The sequence below is a fragment of the Lissotriton helveticus genome, chromosome 6, assembly GCF_964261635.1.
Source record: "Lissotriton helveticus chromosome 6, aLisHel1.1, whole genome shotgun sequence".
Classification (NCBI taxonomy): domain Eukaryota; kingdom Metazoa; phylum Chordata; class Amphibia; order Caudata; family Salamandridae; genus Lissotriton; species Lissotriton helveticus.
The window spans coordinates 2,087,014,901-2,087,035,632 of record NC_136067.1 but is presented as its reverse complement, the minus strand read 5'-3'; positions in this window follow the sequence as shown (position 1 = coordinate 2,087,035,632).

The window sequence follows — 20,732 nt, the reverse complement described above, 5'->3', positions numbered from 1 at the left end:
CAATCAAAATATAATTTCGTAATGTAAATCCGAGCACAAATCACGAGAGTTCTTGTCCTTTAAAAATGCTGATTTCAAACCAGATGTCCATGTGTCTCACATGTGGTTGTCCTGAGAGTTTTAATGATCCATGATGGGTGCAACATGTCCGGTAGGCAAACTGAAACAATTACACACAACTGTGACGATATGCACACCATAGTTTATCCTGTTTGATGAAAATCACTTTTTCTTTTTCCTAGAATTTTCTCTCTCTTTGCGTGCAGCCCGAGAATTATGGTTTTGCCTTCCAACCACTATTGATTAAATCTCTCAAGAATGGAGCGTATTTAACACTCCGTCGCGGACGCACAGCGGGTTGCTTTTTAAACAAACGATGACTCTTTTAAATCCTTTTAAAATCTGTATATTTATTGATTAATTCCTCCAATGTTTAGAGAATTTCGAACGTGAATCGACAATCACATACACGACACTTGAATGCCTTTCCCATTTTTTCAAGTGCTGCAGTTTGCCAAGCAGGCCTTTTCTTCCTGCAGCACGGTGGATACATTCAAATAAATAAGGACTGGGGCATAATAGACATGGGAAATGTTTTTATGTACAGTGAATTTCAACCTTGAGTTTCACGAGGTAATGATGTTGCTTTAAATATTTGCAGTTAATCCCTGACGAAGGGCTGAGATAGAGCCCGAAATGCATTGGATGAAGGATGTTTATTTGAATGTATCCACCGTGCTGCAGGAAGAAAAGGCCTGCTTGGCAAACTGCAGCACTTGAAAAAATGGGAAAGGCATTCAAGTGTCGTGTATGTGATTGTCGATTCACGTTCGAAATTCTCTAAACATTGGAGGAATTAATCAATAAATATACAGATTTTAAAAGGATTTAAAAGAGTCATCGTTTGTTTAAAAAGCAACCCGCTGTGCGTCTGCGACGGAGTGTTAAATACGCTCCATTCTTGAGAGATTTAATCAATAGTGGTTGGAAGGCAAAACCATAATTCTCGGGCTGCACGCAAAGAGAGAGAAAATTCTAGGAAAAAGAAAAAGTGATTTTCATCAAACAGGATAAACTATGGTGTGCATATCGTCACAGTTGTGTGTAATTGTTTCAGTTTGCCTACCGGACATGTTGCACCCATCATGGATCATTAAAACTCTCAGGACAACCACATGTGAGACACATGGACATCTGGTTTGAAATCAGCATTTTTAAAGGACAAGAACTCTCGTGATTTGTGCTCGGATTTACATTACGAAATTATATTTTGATTGTGCATTGTTTTAACATCATGTCATGCAAACATGTGTCTAAGTTCTAATTAAGCGTTTATCATGCATTCTAGGGTGGGCGGTGTATTTGACTAGTCAACTTTCAAGTATCAGCAGTACGATTCTGTTTTTCGACATCCACACAGCCACTAATAGCGGGGAGGTATGCTGGGAGATGTAGTTTGGTGTAACGCGGGTGCCTCATGATTGGATGTATCAGGGGGTGGAGTGTATAATGACCTGTTTAAAAAGCGAGTAATGGCAGTCAGAGGGTTTAGACGGTGAAGGGAGGAAGGAAGGAAAACGGTGGAATGTTTTGAAAATGTCAAAATGTAAGTACGGAGAGAAGAGCTGATTAAGGGGTCATGTGATAACATTGAATCAGGGGAACCAACTAGCAATGTGTTTTGGAAGGTTTTACGCTTTAGTGGGGTTGAATATCTTTTTGTTTAAATGTCAAACAAAGTATTGCACTAATAGAGGGAAACCGTTTAATAAGGACTGGGGCTTAATAGACATGGGAAATGTTTTTATGTACAGTGAATTTCAACCTTGAGTTTCACGAGGTAATGATGTTGCTTTAAATACTTGCAGTTAATCCCTGACGAAGGGCTGAGATAGAGCCCGAAATGCATTGGATGAAGGATGTTTATTTGAATGTATCCACCGTGCTGCAGGAAGAAAAGGCCTGCTTGGCAAACTGCAGCACTTGAAAAAATGGGAAAGGCATTCAAGTGTCGTGTATGTGATTGTCGATTCACGTTCGAAATTCTCTAAACATTGGAGGAATTAATCAATAAATATACAGATTTTAAAAGGATTTAAAAGAGTCATCGTTTGTTTAAAAAGCAACCCGCTGTGCGTCCGCGACGGAGTGTTAAATACGCTCCATTCTTGAGAGATTTAATCAATAGTGGTTGGAAGGCAAAACCATAATTCTCGGGCTGCACGCAAAGAGAGAGAAAATTCTAGGAAAAAGAAAAAGTGATTTTCATCAAACAGGATAAACTATGGTGTGCATATCGTCACAGTTGTGTGTAATTGTTTCAGTTTGCCTACCGGACATGTTGCACCCATCATGGATCATTAAAACTCTCAGGACAACCACATGTGAGACACATGGACATCTGGTTTGAAATCAGCATTTTTAAAGGACAAGAACTTGTAGTGAATGAATACCCACCAAGTTTGGTAATAAATCTTCTTTATTCCTCAAGATATGCAGTACAGATAAAAAGGTGCTGCCAGCTTGTAAACGAACTCCAGACTGACCAGCACTCCACACACAAGCATAGTGACATATACACATTCTATGCATGACCTACAACAGTTCTATCATTGCTAAAGAAGCACTTCTAAAAATAACATTATAAGCATTACTACACATCCTCCTCCTAAAATAATAAAAAAACAAAATCAACTTAAAGAATTATTTACAGACAAAATCATTTAAAAATCTTGGAGTAACAACACTTCTACCACTTCTGGTAAGAACAAGAGGTTGCAAACTCTCAGCGACAGGAGGATTGTGATCACATTGAATTAGAGAAGAAGATGGCATAGAACTAGGCTCTTTACCAACGTTCTGAGGTTCTTCGACCAAAGACTCAGATCCAGGAAATGGAGTTGAAGACTGACTAACAATATTGTCACCGTCAGAGGGAGTTGAAGACTGACTAACAATATTGTCTCCGTCAGAAGAATCTGTGCTGGAATCCAAGGACACAACTGGAGTCAACCACCAAAAGTCACCACACACATCCCCCTTCTTGTTTTTACAAGGATCAGACCCTCTGGCAAAAGCAATCTTACTCATGTGATGAATGGAACCATCATCTAACAAGACGGTATTACGCATTACTTTAGTGATTGTCTTGGGATCAGAAAATCTAGGTTGTAACTTCCCAATTTTCTTGGAAGATTTAACTCTAACCAATTGGCCAACTTCAACGTGAGTATCTTTAGTACCATGTTTTCTATCATAATACAATTTGCTTTTATCCTGAGATTTGCAAATATTCTCTGTGACCTTGTCAGAATTCCAAGCATACTCTTTGCTTCTCCCCATCCACACAGGATTTAACTTGGAATACGGAAATCTGCCTCTCATTAAACCAAATGGACTTTCACCACACGTTTCATGAATAGTGATTCTATAAGACCATAACATTTTGTCAAGTTCGCCATACCAATTTTTTCTGTTCTTGTTGGCTAATTGCAAGGTTCCTTTAATAACCCTGTTGACCCTTTCTACAACAGAATTGCCTTGGGGATGATAAACAGCAGAAAATCTTTGCTTGATACCAGATGATTCCATAAATACCCTCATGGTATCAGATTTGAACTGAACGCCGTTGTCAGTTAGAATAGAAGCAGGAAGACCTTCTCTGATAAAACACTCATCCAAAAATGATATAACAGTTTCAGTGTTGACTCTGTTAACTACTTTCAATTCGATCCATCTGGAGAATAGATCTACTAAGACTAAGATGAACTTGATAGAATCATCTTGCCACACAATAGGTCCCATAATATCTAATGCTAATTCCTCCCAGGGTAATTTGGGACACCTAAGTGAGGACATTGGGGGATTAAGCGTTTTTTGACTTTTGTCAGAACACTCACATTGCACACAGTCTCGAACAGACCTTTCGATCTCCAAGTCAATGCCTGGCCACCAGTACAAGGCTTTTATAATTCTTTTTGTTCTGGATATTCCAGGATGTCCCTCATGGCCCAAAGAGATAATTTTTTGGCGTACTCCTAACGGTGGTATGAGTTTGTCACCACGACATAAGAAATCACCGTCAAGACTGAGTTCATCTTTGACCTCCCAGAATGGCTTCAATTGACTGTCAGTTTTAGTTAAGACAACCCAACCTTGGTTGACTTTTATTTTAACTGTTTCAAGAACATTATCCTTGCCAGAAGCTGAATTCCACTCATCCTTTGATAAGCCATGAGGATCAGAAAAAATTCCAGCAACACAACAATCATTCCAAGAGTTCAAATCAATTTCCTTCATTGGTAAGGGTAATCTACTTAAGAAGTCAGCGACCACATTCTTTGCACCAGGTACATACTGAATAGTGTAAATGAAATCTTGGAGTCTCATGGATAAACGAGCAATCCTGGCTGAAGCTCTGGACAAACCTTCCGTAGTGAGGAGCTTGGTCAGAGGTTTATGGTCTGAACGTAAAATAAACTGTTTACCCCAAATAAATTTACGAAAATGCTCCATTGCCCATACCACAGCAAGCGTCTCACGCTCGATCACAGAGTACTTTTCCTCACAAGGTGACAATGATCGTGAAGCGAAGGCTATGACAACTTCATCACCTTGTTGAGAAATCTGTGAGAGAACACTCCCCAAACCAACTCCACTAGCGTCAGTGGTCAAATAAGTTTTGGCGCACGGGTCAAAACCTTGTAGCATAGGCGCATTCACTATGGCATATTTGATTTCTTTAAATGCAGCACTACATTTCTCATCCCAAACAAAAGGTGATTTGTTCTTCATGAGAACACGCATGTGAAATGTTTTCTGTGAAAACTGATTAACAAATTTAGAGTAAAATTCAGCTAAACCAAGAAATGATCTGAGTTCATCCTTGGACTTAGGTTCAGGTGAATTCACTATTGCTTCAACTAATTTTGTTTTAGGTCTTATCCCTTCATCACAAATTTCATGACCTAAATACGTAACAGAGCTCTTTGAAAACTTGCACTTGCTGAGCTCCCCAACCAAACCATTATCAGCTAAAACCTTAAGAACTTTTCTCAGGAGATTGTCATGGTGATCTTTATCCTTTCCCATAATTAAAATATCATCCTGGAAAAAGATTACCCCTTTGATGTTTCCAAAAAGGTTGGTCATTAGCCTCTGAAATACTGCCGCAGCAGAGGCTAAGCCAAACGGCATTCTTTTAAATCGAAAACATCCAAATGGAGTAGCAAATGATGTAAGATGTCTACTTTCTGGATCAAGAACAACCTGATGATAAGCTGCTGATAGGTCCAAAGTGGAAAAAACTTTTGCATCTTTGGTTAAGGACAACATTTCATCAATGCGTGGAAGTGGATATTGATCAACCAAAATTTGACTGTTCAAATATCTCAAATCCACACATAAACGGGCCTTGCCATTGGCCTTGCGTGCGACGACTAATGGCGAAACCCATTCAGCTGCTTCAACAGTCTCAATAATATTAGCATTTAACAATTTATCAAGTTCGGATTTAACCTCATCCCTAATGATGAGAGGAATATTCCTGGCTTTGTGAATTTTAGAAATAGCATTGTCTTTAAGTCTGATTTGATGTGTAAAACCTTTCAGCTTGCCAATAGTGCCAGTAAATACAGAAGGAAACTCATCAATCACCCATTTCTTGGTGTCTTCACTTATGCAGGAAACCAACACTTGTTCCTTGCTATTGGGATCCAAAATTATGTGTAGACTTTTTTGATCCCTCCAACCCAACACTGAAGGACCATCCTTCGACACATACAACTTGCAAGTGGCATGCATACCTTTAAACTTGAAAATTAGTAGTCTGAACCCTAAAATCTCTATTGTGTTGTCGGTATAACTAACAGGTGAGATATCAGAAGGTTCCAACCAACTTCCAATTTGGTTAACAAATTTCTGATCCCAAACATTCTTGTTCACAATAGTATAGGGTGACCCAGAATCTGCAGCAAGTTGCGTCATGACTCCACCTAATGAGACTTGGCATAAGGGTTTACTAGAATCAATATCAGAAATGTTCAATACTACCTTTTTTTTAACTGCATTTTGTACAAGTAGAACTTCTTCATCAGAAGATGAGGTACAATCCTGTGCTACCTCTTGAATGCAAGCAATCTTACCTTTTGAATTTTTAAAGACTTTTCTTTTACAGACCTTAGCAAAATGCCCCATAACCCCACAGTTCAGACATTTAGTGTTCTTAGCAGGACACTTAGGATAATGAGCAAGGTGAGAATGACTACCACATCTATAACACACAGGTTCAGAGGTTTTCTTATAGTCAAAATTTTCTTTTTTAGCATTAGTAGACCTGAAATCTTTGTTACTTCTAATAAAAGATTTCCCTTCAGAAATTTTGTTTACGATTTCAGTTTCCTTTTTCTCACTGGAAAGAGAAGCCTTTGCGCAACGTTCTGAGAGTTCAGCTTTTTTAACCATGGCGATAATTTCTTTCAAAGTTCCATCACCTTCAACCCATAGTTTATTCTGAATGGTTTTAGTTTTAGTGTACATGACAACTTGATCTCGAATAAGATCATCATGAAGTTGAGCAAATTTGCACTTAACAGCTAATTTTCTAAGTGCGGAAACGTAATCCTCAACTGATTCGGATTTATTTTGCTTGCGTTGAAAGAAGGAATGTCTGGTGACAGCAATGCAAACACAAGGAGAGAAATAATCATCGATATCCAAAAGTGCTGAATTGAAAACATCAATGTCACCAGCAGATCTATCAGTCTTGTCCAACTGATTGTAGATTCTTAATCCTTCAGGGCCAAGACCTAATAATAAAATCCTTTTTTTTCTTTCAGGAGTGAAAGGTCCACTAACATCTTCAAGATTTGCAACATAGTTCAAGAAATATTCTTTCCAATCTAACCAAGCAACAGGAGGATCACCAGGAACAACTAAAAATTCTCTTGGAGCATTTAGGTTCAGGCCATGTACAGGCTTTTCACCAGAAGAAATGGCACTGTTAGTGTCAGGCATAATGACACAAACCCAGAAAAAAAATAATATATGTAAATATCAATGTATATCTGTTTTATCTTATTGAGGAAAGATACAAAAATTATTGCAGGCAGCACCTTACTTGAATTTGATATTGTCAAAATAAATAATACTGATAAACGTTTATAAATACCAGAAAACAGCAATTGCCAGCGTCCAGAATCAAATCGGTGTGAAACGCGATGAAAATGAAGAAAAATCGGCATAAAACCAATCTAAAATGGCCGCCGACGTGACCTTACGTGGGGTCGTACCCACAATTCAATGCGCGAGTACCCACAATTCCATGCGCATGTAGTAGTGATGAGCAGTGCACTGACGCGCGATGACAAAGGAAGGTTCTGCAAGATGCCGCGACGTTCAAACTCACTGGAGCGGGAGCTAACATGCTGTAGCGGTTTGTGAAACGGTGGCGTTTGAAAGATGCAGAGTGGGTAGGAAGCTAAAATAAAGTGGTTTTCTTCATTTTTTTTTGAAAAGATAAATGAAAGTCTCACCGCACTAAGGCACAGCTGTTTTGAAGAGAAACGAATAGTTTTCTTTGAAACGAAGAGTTTTCTTGAATCCAGGATAACAAATGTAGAGTTGTATGAAGCAGGATATCAATTTCATTAGAGAATTGCCAGTTTCCCTCGTCGCCAAATTTGTAGTGAATGAATACCCACCAAGTTTGGTAATAAATCTTCTTTATTCCTCAAGATATGCAGTACAGATAAAAAGGTGCTGCCAGCTTGTAAACGAACTCCAGACTGACCAGCACTCCACACACAAGCATAGTGACATATACACATTCTATGCATGACCTACAACAGTTCTATCATTGCTAAAGAAGCACTTCTAAAAATAACATTATAAGCATTACTACAGAACTCTCGTGATTTGTGCTCGGATTTACATTACGAAATTATATTTTGATTGTGCATTGTTTTAACATCATGTCATGCAAACATGTGTCTAAGTTCTAATTAAGCGTTTATCATGCATTCTAGGGTGGGCGGTGTATTTGACTAGTCTACTTTCAAGTATCAGCAGTACGATTCTGTTTTTCGACATCCACACAGCCACTAATAGCGGGGAGGTATGCTGGGAGATGTAGTTTGGTGTAACGCGGGTGCCTCATGATTGGATGTATCAGGGGGTGGAGTGTATAATGACCTGTTTAAAAAGCGAGTAATGGCAGTCAGAGGGTTTAGACGGTGAAGGGAGGAAGGAAGGAAAACGGTGGAATGTTTTGAAAATGTCAAAATGTAAGTACGGAGAGAAGAGCTGATTAAGGGGTCATGTGATAACATTGAATCAGGGGAACCAACTAGCAATGTGTTTTGGAAGGTTTTACGCTTTAGTGGGGTTGAATATCTTTTTGTTTAAATGTCAAACAAAGTATTGCACTAATAGAGGGAAACCGTTTAATAAGGACTGGGGCGTAATAGACATGGGAAATGTTTTTATGTACAGTGAATTTCAACCTTGAGTTTCACGAGGTAATGATGTTGCTTTAAATATTTGCAGTTAATCCCTGACGAAGGGCTGAGATAGAGCCCGAAATGCATTGGATGAAGGATGTTTATTTGAATGTATCCACCGTGCTGCAGGAAGAAAAGGCCTGCTTGGCAAACTGCAGCACTTGAAAAAATGGGAAAGGCATTCAAGTGTCGTGTATGTGATTGTCGATTCACGTTCGAAATTCTCTAAACATTGGAGGAATTAATCAATAAATATACAGATTTTAAAAGGATTTAAAAGAGTCATCGTTTGTTTAAAAAGCAACCCGCTGTGCGTCCGCGACGGAGTGTTAAATACGCTCCATTCTTGAGAGATTTAATCAATAGTGGTTGGAAGGCAAAACCATAATTCTCGGGCTGCACGCAAAGAGAGAGAAAATTCTAGGAAAAAGAAAAAGTGATTTTCATCAAACAGGATAAACTATGGTGTGCATATCGTCACAGTTGTGTGTAACTCCCGTCTTCTTCGGCAGCTCCGGTTCTCTTCGCTCGCCTTCTCCGCTTCCGACCTCCGGGGTGTGAACACACCCACCATACATGATTTCCTGCCTCTTGTCCAGTCCGTGATTACCGACGTCAGAGAGGGGCGGAGTCGCGTCCTGTTCAATGAAGGTCCAGTTAAAGGCGCCGCGGTCTTTTTCCTCTTCCTGCTCCGAAACGCTGTCCCACTCAGCCCTCGGGTTGTTAGTCTGTGGGGAACGAGGGGAATTAGGAACCGGCACAGGCATCCACCAGTTAGTGCGTCTCTCCACCCCGACCTCGCTACACACCTCCTCCCTTGGATTCTCCCGTTCGGGGAGAATAGGCACCCTTGAGAGATAGTCTGCATTGCTGTTCTCTATGCCTTTTTTGTGAATTATCGTAAAGGAAAAGGGCTGTAGATACAGAAACCATCTCAGAACTCTGGAGTTCTGGGACATATTCTTCTGCATCCATTGAAGAGGAGCATGGTCGGAGTGCAGTGTGAAGGGTCTCCCCTCTAGATAGTATCTTAGTTTGTCCACTGCCCATCGTATCGCAAGGCACTCTTTTTCCCCAGTCGGGTACTTGCTTTCCCTGTAATGTAGCTTCCTACTTATGAAGAGAATAGGATGTTCCAACCCGTCCTCACCCTCCTGAGATAGTACCGCGCCTACCCCGGTATCTGAGGCGTCTGTTGCCAGAATGACAGTTTCTCATAGTTAGGGGGAATTAAGACTGGGCTGGATGTGATGGCACTTTTTAGGGTTTCAAACGCCAGTCGTGCTTCTTCGGGAGGAGGTTTTCCTCGGTTGAAGTTGGAGTTCTTTTTGAGGAGATTAGTTAAGGGTGCGGCGATGTTTGTGAAATCCCTAATGAACCTCCTGTAATAGCCTATAAGGCCCAAGAAGGCCCGCAGTTCTCTGATGGTGGAGGGAAATGGTGTTTTGGTTATGGCGCTTACTTTCTCCTCCTGAGGTGCGATAACCCCATCCCCTAACATGTACCCCAGATATCTTACTCTGGGAAATGCGGCTCTCGATTTTCTTGAGTTGACATGGAGTCCGGCCTTTATTAAGACAGTGAGGATTCTGTCTATATGGATTAAGTGGTCTTCCCATGTTAGACTGAAGATGACAATGTCATCGAGATATACTGAACCATACTCGGTGTGTGGGGCTAAAACGGTATTCATTAAACGCTGGAACGTTGCCGGGGCTCCATGGAGCCCGAACGGTAATACGTTGAATTCGTATAGTCCGTCGTCTGTGGCAAAGGCTGTTTTATGCCGGTCGCATTCCCTCAGCGGCACCTGCCAATATCCCTTGGTCAGGTCAAGGGTTGTGATGTACCTAGCTTCTCCTATCCTTTCTATCAGCTCGTCCACTCTGGGTATAGGGAAGGCGTCAAAGGATGAGATAGCGTTTAAAGCCCTGAAGTCCATACAAAAACGGGTGGACCCGTCTGGTTTTGGGACCATCACTATGGGCGAAGCCCAGTTACTTTTTGATGGTCGTATTACGCCGAGCTGCAACATGTCCCTGACTTCTTTTTTAACATCGGCTCTCCTTGCTGCTGGAATGCGATATGCTCTTTGCTTGACCACTTTTCCTTCTTCGGTCTCTATACAATGTTCTGCAAGGTGTGTACACCCCGGTTTGTCTGAGAACATGGAGGAGAACCACTGTAACCTTTGTACCAGCTCCTCTCGTTTGGTGTTTGACAACTCGGGGTTAATGGGTAGTTGTCCCAGGGTTGAACTTTCGTCTCGTCCTGGTAGTGCTAGCTGGTTTGATTTGGGAGGGGGACCTATCAATTTTTTCAACAGATTGATGTGGAAGGTCTGTTGGCGTGATGGAGAGACCTGTACTCGATATGTTGTTTTGCCTATGGTCTCTGTAATCAGATAAGGCCCCTTCCATTCACTTCAAAACTTCTGAGTGGACGAAGGTAGGAGAACCAAGGCCCAGTCCCCTTTGTTTAGTGTCCTCCATTTCTTCCCTTTATCGTAATATTGTTTCTGCTTGTTCTGGGCTTTTTCCAAATTAGAATAGGCTAAATCTCTTAATTTGCCTAACCTGGATTTCAATTGTGTAGTAAAGTCCAACAGGGGACCTTTGATCTGCCGCTTCTTCTCTTTCCCAGGCTTCCCTTGTGATTTCCAGAAGTGATCTGGGCTGTCGCCCGTATAGAAGTTCAAAAGGCGAGAACCCTAAACTACTTTGTACTTGTGCCCGCAACACATAAAGGGCCAAGGGCAACAACTTATCCCAATCTTTGTTTTCTGCCGTTAACATCTTCTTGAGTGTGGACTTCAGTGTACGATTGTACCTTTCGACCAGACCATCCGTTTGGGGGTGATAGGCCGAGGTACGTATATGTTTCAGATCTAGCAGTTTACACACTTCGGTCATCATTTTGGACACAAAAGGGGTCCCCTGGTCTGTGAGGATCTCCCTGGGGAATCCCACCCTCGAGAACAACTCAATCAGTTTTTCAGCCACGTTTTTTGTAGTTGGAGCGCTCAGAGCAAAAGCTTTGGGGAACCTAGTATTATAGTCTACTACGACTAAGGCATATGTGTGTCCTCTAGGTGTACAGGGAAGGGGTCCTATAAGGTCCATGCCTACCCTCTCGAAGGGGTTGCCTATAATTGGTAGAGGTTGAAGGGGAACTGCTGGCGGCCGATTCATATTCTTCTTCTGGCAGACCTCACATCGTTTAAAATATGCCTCGGCTGTCTTGTAAATACCAGGCCAGAAGAATAAACGCACGATGCTTTGTAGTGTTTTTTCGGCACCGCTATGTCCTGCTGTCAAATGTGTATGGGCATGGAACAATATTTGTTCCCTGAATTCATTCGGGACAACGAGCTGAAGTGGTTCGCCTGCCTTTCCTTCCCTATACAGCAGGTCATTCATGATCGTGAACTTGGGATACCCTGGGGATGGAGTCGTCTGTTCTCTGTGGGCTGCCTCCCATGCGTTCATAAGGGTTGGGTCATTGGCTTGTGCAAACTTGAACCCCTTATCCAAAACCCAGGGTTCGGATGTAAGATATGTTTCCCTAGGCTGTTCCATCAACTCTCTCCTGAAGAGGGCAAGGAAATCAGGGTTGGCAATCCCCACTATCAGGTCCTCTGGTAGGGAGTCTACCACTCCCACTTTTACCACACATGGGTCTCTACCTATCGGTCATAGGGTGACATGTGCCACGGGGTAGGGTTTCACATCCCCGTGTACACATCGAATATGTACCAGGGCCTCGGGCCCCAACTGGGAGGGTAGGACAAGTCTTGACTGAATCACGGATTGTCGGCATCCCGAGTCTAGTAGGGCTTTTACGCAGTTACTGTTTACATAAATCCTTACGTAAAAGGAGGGCCCCATCTCAGCTGTGTACATCACGGCTCTCGGTATGTATCCGACCTCCATGGGTTCTTCCATTGTTTTCTTTCTTGGACACATTCTGGCTATGTGGCCCCACTCCCCACACTCAAAACACTGTGGACCCCTGTTAGGAGGAATATCATATCTTATTGGCCGGGTCCTCCCAATGTCCAAGGGAGGTTTGTTGCTCTTCTTATCTTGCTTCATGGGTCCAGTGTTGGGTTTGGTGCTCTTGTCAGTGTCCCAGGGGAATGTTCGAGGCATCGCTCGGTTATAATTCGAGGCCATCTCGATGGCTTGTTCCGGGGTTAGACCGGAATGTTGTCTCAACCAACGTTGAGTCCCATAGGGTAGAGCCTCCATGAATTGCTCCAGATAAACGCTGGCCATTATTTCTTCTTTGCTACGGCTCTCCGGTCTCAACCATTTATCTGCTGCCATTTTAAGCCTCAGGTACAGGGTCTTAGGGTGCTCCCCAGGAACTCCTTTTTCTTTCCTGAACCCGAGTCGGTAGGCTTCGGTGTCCAGCCCCAAGTGGTCTAAGATCACTGCTTTGATTGTCAGGTAGGGTGTTACTCCAGTTTGGTTGGCTACTTGGTAAGCCGCCTGGGCTTCGCCGGATAGAATGGGGGCTAAAAAGAAAGGCCACTTCTCTTCAGGCCAACCACAGGCCCTGGCTGCTCTCTCAAAGTTGACTAGGAAGGCGTCGGGGTCTTCCCCCGGGACATATTTTTGTAACTGAACTCCCGAGGGGTTAGGCCCAAAGGGTCTCCTCTCCATAGGTATGGGAGCACCGGGTTCTGCACCGCTTTCTGTAAGCCATCCAGCTGAGCGGCAATAGTTGTTTTGAACAAGGCCCGGTCCGCATCGGCTGTTGATATCTGCTGGCCGACGGCCCACTCCAACTTCTGTTGCCCCTCAATTAGCTGCTGGATCACCTGTTCCATCGCTGGGTCCGGCAGGGAAGGGGCGGATCCCACTTCTGACACCGATGTGGGCGTGGGAGGGGGTCTGGTAGTGGGCTCTGGGTCAGTAAGAGGCGGTACACCAGTGTATCTCTTCAAACTGGGCTTTATTTTTATGGTGCGCTTTAGTCTTTCTCTGGCGAACTCCAGGTTGTTCGTGGTGGTGATCTCTTCGGGATGATGTTGGTCCGGGCTGTCCTGACAAGCGTCTGCTTCGTCCGTTTCAGTTCTCCGTCACAGGCGTACCGAGGGAAAAGGAGACCAACAGAGGGAGCAGTTAGAGTTAGGTATTGATACGGCGTAATCTCCAGGGGCCGAGTGAATGTGAGGGGACACCCGTGTATCTCGTTATCTAGCTGTGCTCGTGCTAAGAGGAGGGTATGCTCGTGAGGGTTTACAGGACAGGTAGGGAGGGAAGACGGGTATCGGGGCACACACGGGAAAGGCACGCACAGGGATATCTACAAATTTACACAGGGGCGTTCTTCCTCCCCACCCAAGCCGCCCAACGCCTCCGTACCTGGAAAAGCCACACTCCTCCCTCGGGAGTGTGGCACGGCAGAACACGGGGTCGTTGGCCTCCTGGCTCTCCTTCACTCGCTGTTCTCCCATCTTCTTCGGCAGCTCCGGTACTCTTCTCTCGCTCGCCTTCTCCGCTTCCGACCTCCGGGGTGTGAACACACCCACCATACATGATTTCCTGCCTCTTGTCCAGTCCGTGATTACCGACGTCAGAGAGGGGCGGAGTCGCGTCCTGTTCAATGAAGGTCCAGTTAAAGGCGCCGCGGTCTTTTTCCTCTTCCTGCTCCGAAACGCTGTCCCACTCAGCCCTCGGGTTGTTAGTCTGTGGGGAACGAGGGGAATTAGGAACCGGCACAGGCATCCACCAGTTAGTGCGTCTCTCCACCCCGACCTCGCTACAGGTGGCTACAACCATTTCCTTTGTCCAGTTTCACGCCAGATCAGCCCCTGCATCCGGTTTGAACTGGGCTATGCAAAGGGACACCAAATGTTTACCCAGTGCAGACTTGAAAGCACTCTTAAAGTGCTCCCACCCAGCCCCAATCCACTAAGGCCTGTCTGAGAGGTGGTTACACCTCCCTGTGACAGGAAACCTATTGTCCAGGCCTCCCCTGCCGGAGTTTCGTCCAGCAGCAGGAGGCCAGACTCATGTCTGTGGCTGCAGCATCCATTTTGTGATGCCTTAGGGGTGACTGATAGTTTAATATGTGTTGGGATATAAGGTAGACATAGGTAACCTATATCCAAGTAAGGGGTGCATGCACCACCTTACCCACGCTGCAGTAGCAGTCCTCTGGTGTCATTTTGGAAGACTTCCCAGGGGTGGCATAATACATGCTGCAGCCATGGTAGGCCTCTGGGGTACCTATGCCTTTGGTACCTAAGGTAACATATACTAGGGACTCATAAGAGTACCCCAGTAACCAAACTGGAGTGTACCTAAAGTACATGGAATCAATTTAGAGAGGAAGCAGCTAGGCTGGGGTCCTGAATAGCAGGGCCCCAGCCAGACTAAAGTTGAAAAACAGTGAAACATCAGCAAAAAGTGGGGGTAACCACAAGAAGTAGATCCTACTCCTACACCCCCCCCCACCCCAAAAGGCCCAGACATTAAACTAACCTTGACCAAATGAGCCTTCATGTTCTAAGTGGAAATATCTGGAGAGTCCATCTGCATTGGCATGGTTACTCCCAGTTCTATGTTCCACTGTATAGTCCATCCCCTGTAGGGAAAGGGACCACCTCAAAAGTTTGGGTTTTCACCCTTCATCTGTTTTAGTCAATGGTCAGTCTGGACAGAGAAGTGAGTGCCGAACAAGTATGGCCTCTGTTTCTTCAGAGCCCAAACAACAGCAAATGCCTCCCTTTCAATAGTTGACCAACGATTCTCTCTAGGGGTCAGCCTTCTGCTAACAAAATCTACTGGCTGGTCCTGACCTTCATCATTCAATTGTGATAACACAGTCCCAACACCCAACTCAGATGTATCTGTTTGGACAATGAATTCTTTGGAGTAGTTAGGACTTTGCAGAATGGGAGCAGTGCACATGGCCTGCTTCAGGTCATCAAATGCCTTTTGACAGCTAACTGTCCACTGAACTTTCTTAGGCATTCTCTTGGAAGTTAAGTCATTCAGGGGTGTCACAATGGATCCATACCCCTTGACAAATCTTCTATAATACCCAGTCAGGTCCAAGAAAGCTCTGACCCGAGTCTGGGTAGTTGGAGCAACCCAGTTCATGATGGTCTTGATTTTGCTCTGTAATGGTTGAACCTGGCCTCCACCCACAAGGTGGCCAAGGTACATAACCTGACTCTGCCCTATATGGCACTTGGTAGCCTTGATATTTAGACCATATTTCTGCAGGGCCTCCAAAACATTTCTCAGGTGGACCAGGCGATCCTCCCAGGTGGAGCTGAAGACAGAACTATCATCTAGATATGCTGCACTATAGTCTTCCAGGCCTGTTAGGACTTGATTCACCAACCTTTGAAAAGTGGCAGGTATATTCTTGAAACCAAAGGGCCTCACCACAAATTGGTAGTGCCCACTAGGTGTAGAAAACGCTGTCTTAGGCTTTGCATCATCAGCTAGTCTGCTCTGCCAGTAGCCAGCTGTCAGATCAAATGTGCTCAGAATCTTGGCTGAGGCCAAAGTATCTATGACCTCATCTGCTCTGGGGATTGGATGGGCATCAGTCCTAGTTACTACATTGGGACCCCAGTAGTCTACACAAAACCTTATCTCTCTCTTACCACCCTGGGTGTGAGGTTTAGGCACCAAGACTACTGGACTACCCCAAGGGCTATCTGAGGGTTCAATCACTCCCAAATCCAAAATCTTCTGAACATCAGTCCTGATACAGTCCATGACATGGTCAGTGTTAGAACTGGGAGTCTCTAGTTGGCATTGGTATACACCTTTGTCCAAATAATGACCCTTGCTTCCAAGTCAAGATAAGGGGATTACAGTACTAGATAACCCCTGCTCACCCCCTTGGTAGCTTGGCACGAGCAGACAGGCTTATCTCAGAGGCAGTGTATTAAGCATGTGTGAATATACACAGAAATACAGTGAAAACACTACTGATGGACACCACACAGGTTTTATCAAAATAAGTATTCTTTATGTAGACTTAACACAAGACCACAAACGACAAAAATCCACAATTCTGTACTTAAAGTTGACTTAAAGATGGGAAAAGTTGCTTAGTTCACGTTGGTGATAAATGTGACACAGTTCTCACAAAAGTACCTGGATGCGTAACGCAGAACAAACAAAAGGCTCACAGAGTGGAAGATGCGTTGGTTCCGTGCTTTGGGGAAGATGATGCGTCGTGCCTCAATGCTTACGCAGAGTATGGGATGCGCCGTGATCCTTACCGTAGCGGAGGTGATGCGTAGATTTCTCATCCTGCGTCTGGTTACGATGCGCAAGACTGGCGCATCGATTTGATGCGACACTCCGGGTGCGATGCAAGAAGATGGCCCCCTTGATGCGACGACGTATAGCTTTAGAGCTCTCCCTGGTGAGAACACGAGGGCTGCGAGCTAGCTTGGACAAATTATCGTGTTTGCTGTTTAATACGCTGTTGGGAATCGTTTTAATCCATTTTTAATCGTGTTATCATTTTGCTGCTGGGGGGCTGTAAATTGTCTAGTTAACAGGGAATTTTTGAGAGGCACACTGACACCCCTTCACACGCCACTGGTTCTTGCTCCCTGCCTCGCCCAGCCGTTTTATTGAACCGGCTGCAAGCGACGGCGGGCGCCATCTTAGGTGTGGCGGGGGCTGCGCTCTAGTCGCGCCGGCCTCCCGCCCTCCTCAGCTATTTAGTCTGGCCTGGAACGGGCTTCGCTGCCTTTAGAGCTCTCCCTGGTGAGAACACGAGGGCTGCGAGCTAGCTTGGACAAATTATCGTGTTTGCTGTTTAATATGCTGTTGGGAATCGTTTTAATCCATTTTTAATCGTGTTATCATTTTGCTGCTGGGGGGCTGTAAATTGTCTAGTTAACAGGGAATTTTTGAGAGGCACACTGACACCCCTTCACACGCCACTGGTTCTTGCTCCCTGCCTCGCCCAGCCGTTTTATTGAACCGGCTGCAGGCGACGGACGGCGGGCGCCATTTTAGGTGTGGCTGGGGCTGCGCTCTAGTCGCGCCGGCCTCCCGCCCTCCTCACTCTCTACATAACCAGTATCATGACCAGACGGCGCAGCGGGCTGGCGCAGCGGGCGCGCCGGACGCGTGCCGAAGCCGCGCCTAAGCCTAGCCCGTCTGCGCCCGTCCGCGACCGGACTCGGCCTAGGGCCACGAACTCTGGTCCCTTAGTGAGCTATTCTTCAAATAATCTCAGACTGCTCAATCCGGGCTATCCTAGCCACCACTGCATCCCCTTGATACTCTCTACCACTGTAGGTACTACTCCCGCTCCGTGTTCTGGATGTCAATACCAACTACCGTCTCCACTTCTGCCCGACTTGTGGTATATAAATAAATATTACCGGGTCTATTTTTGAATGAATGAATGAATAACAGATAGCTCAATAAAATAAGAGTCAAGATTCGAGGTAGTAGGAGTTTCTGCAGGTTTATTACAGCATAAGGACAGGATCAGGACAACCTGCATAGGATGACCCAGCAGCTGCTGGGGCTTGGTCTGGGATGAGCGCGCTAGCTTTTAATAACAATACATCAACTTATATACATAGCGCAAACACATAGCATTACATTGCAGTAGGCGTAGCAGTGGGTGGAGCAGAAGGCGTGACGCGTAGCAGTCGCGAGAGATAACAGTAAAAGTAGGTGTAACTGGGAGTATACATAGACATGTGATGCAAACGTAACAGAATATGTCATGAATGGGCGGAAACATAGGAGGGGGCTACCTAAGGAGCCGGGACCTCTAACCTAATGGTGCGCGAAAACTGGCAATGACGTGTTACTAGGAGAAGCTGGGGGCTACGAACTCTGTGCTAGGAGCAGAGACTAGAGTCTGGAGGGTCGGAGCGACATGTACCTAAACCCTATCTGGTATCTGATGTTTAGGGAACATGTTGATATAAACTAGGAGTCATGAGGGGAAAAGCTAACTTGATTCTAAGACTGGACCATACATTATTCTTACATGAAATGCGTGATGAAGAATACTAAATGACCATTAAATACAGTATTTCTCTAACATGGAGACGAGAAGGCTAGACAATGACGGAAACTATTGATGCAGTTCAGTAGCTTAGGAATGCAGAAGAGGAGGACTGAACTGATAGCTGGAACTATAACATACTTTTGGCAGACTCAGAGACAGAGCCGAGCTGCACCGGGCACTGCGAGGCAGGAAGTAAGTGAAGGGTCGAGGATACAGGTGGGGGCTGTATCGCTCCTCAGCGAGGCTTTCAGGAGACAGGAGCTGAATCTGATGTCCGGGCCCTTTTGAGGCCTGGAAACGGGGACTTTATAATGGAATAACGTGCATACTGAGAAACGTGGCAACATTACTTACATAGGCCTGATATTCGTAGTATTCACGAGGACTGGAAAATGACATACCAGAGGTGGACACAACTGTAATTGCGTCATTAATCGGACATGGGGAACAACATATGCATATTGGTCATGCACACATAACATATGATGGATGAGGCGTAGGGACACAGAACATGGCAAAATTTACTTTTCCACATTCCCTCCTTGTCACTACGTTTCCATCAGGAAACATCAATTTTCATGATACCATCTATCATTTCATACAGTACCATTTGTTCGTCTCGAATTGTCTTGGAACGGGATTTAGAACGGGGCTTGGGACTAGGAATACAAGAGGTAGCACACATGCTGCAAATCGCAGGGCCACATTGTATACAGAGGCAGCAGCTAAATATGATCGCTACTGCAATACCTAGAAAGGACAGGACTTTCCATCCCCATGCGGAAATTATATTCCAGAACCAACCTGACCATGTCCAGGTGCCTGGATCTTGATGTAACAGATGGGCAATTTTATGGAGTCTGGTTATAGCTGAATAAACAGACGGCGCGTTATTTGGAATGAAAATGCAGCAACTAGATCCGATGACTCTACAGGCCCCGCCCCTATCGGCCAGTATGACGTCAAGGACGAGACGATTTTGCAAAACGACAAATCTCATAGCAGATTGTTCTTCGGTTAGGTTACCTAGAGCAGAGGCAGTCTCATTTACTACAGCTTCAAGGGTTCTTGTTAACCTACGGATCAGTTTACTATTCTGGACAGGTCCTACGAAGAAGAAGAAACCTTTATTGAAATCTGTATACTGTTCTAGAGTAGTTTCAGTATAATCGACAATTGGGGACTCCCTTCTATGTCTAATGTGTACTAGATGTGTGTTTCTGTGATAATCAGATGGGGCTAGGAAAACAGGTGGTAGTAAGAAAGCAATGTAACAGGTTCCCTCCCAATCGAGGGGCAGACGGACATATGCAGTTTGACCACAAATAAAATAAGAATGGCGTGAAGCTTTAAAAATAGATTTCCTACTGTCACTATACTGGATAACAGTAGTACAATCACTATGTCCTACGTGTACGGAACCATAACTACGGACACATAATTCGCCTTTGACAGGTAGTACTGAAATAGCAGGTAAGTCTGGAGTAGTATCAGACTGAACATTCAGGACCATGAAATTCGACGAATAATTACCTAAATTATAAACTTCATTTTCTAGATCTAAACCTGTTCTGTGGGGGAAACCTTGCTTGTCTGGAAAACATGTACTGTTAAGAAAAGACATATCTGTTGAGGATGACGTTAACGTGGACCATGCTCCACATGAACCATTATGTGAAAAAGGATAATTAAACAGTGGCAGAACTCCCTTCGGTGTCTGAAAAGGGGGGAGTCGACCACACACCCAACAATTAGTGGCATTGCTGGTCTGGTGTGAATAATGTAACATACGGATAAATGTGTTGTTGCGCATAGCGAGGCGGTAAGAATATTCGTGAGGAGGCAGATCACTAAACGTGTGCTCTACTGTAGCATTAGCAGACATATTTACATGAGGAACTGGAAAATACAGATAGAACGCATAGCTGGTGCAGGAAATCATTATGCTGATGAATAATACGAAACTCAGAAAAACGATACATCTGATTGAATTTTGACTGACTCTCTCACTATGGGGGTCTATTTTATACATGTCAGAAACAATCTAACCGTTTCACCTAGGGGAGGACTTATACAATCAAACTGACTGACTTATTTTACTAGACCTGAGCTTTAACTTATACTCCTGCTGCGGAGTTTTCTCTAACAAGGGAGGGGTTGTAGTAATGTCTTGTGCGGGACAGTCCTTTAAAACAATGTTTTGGCAGTCTT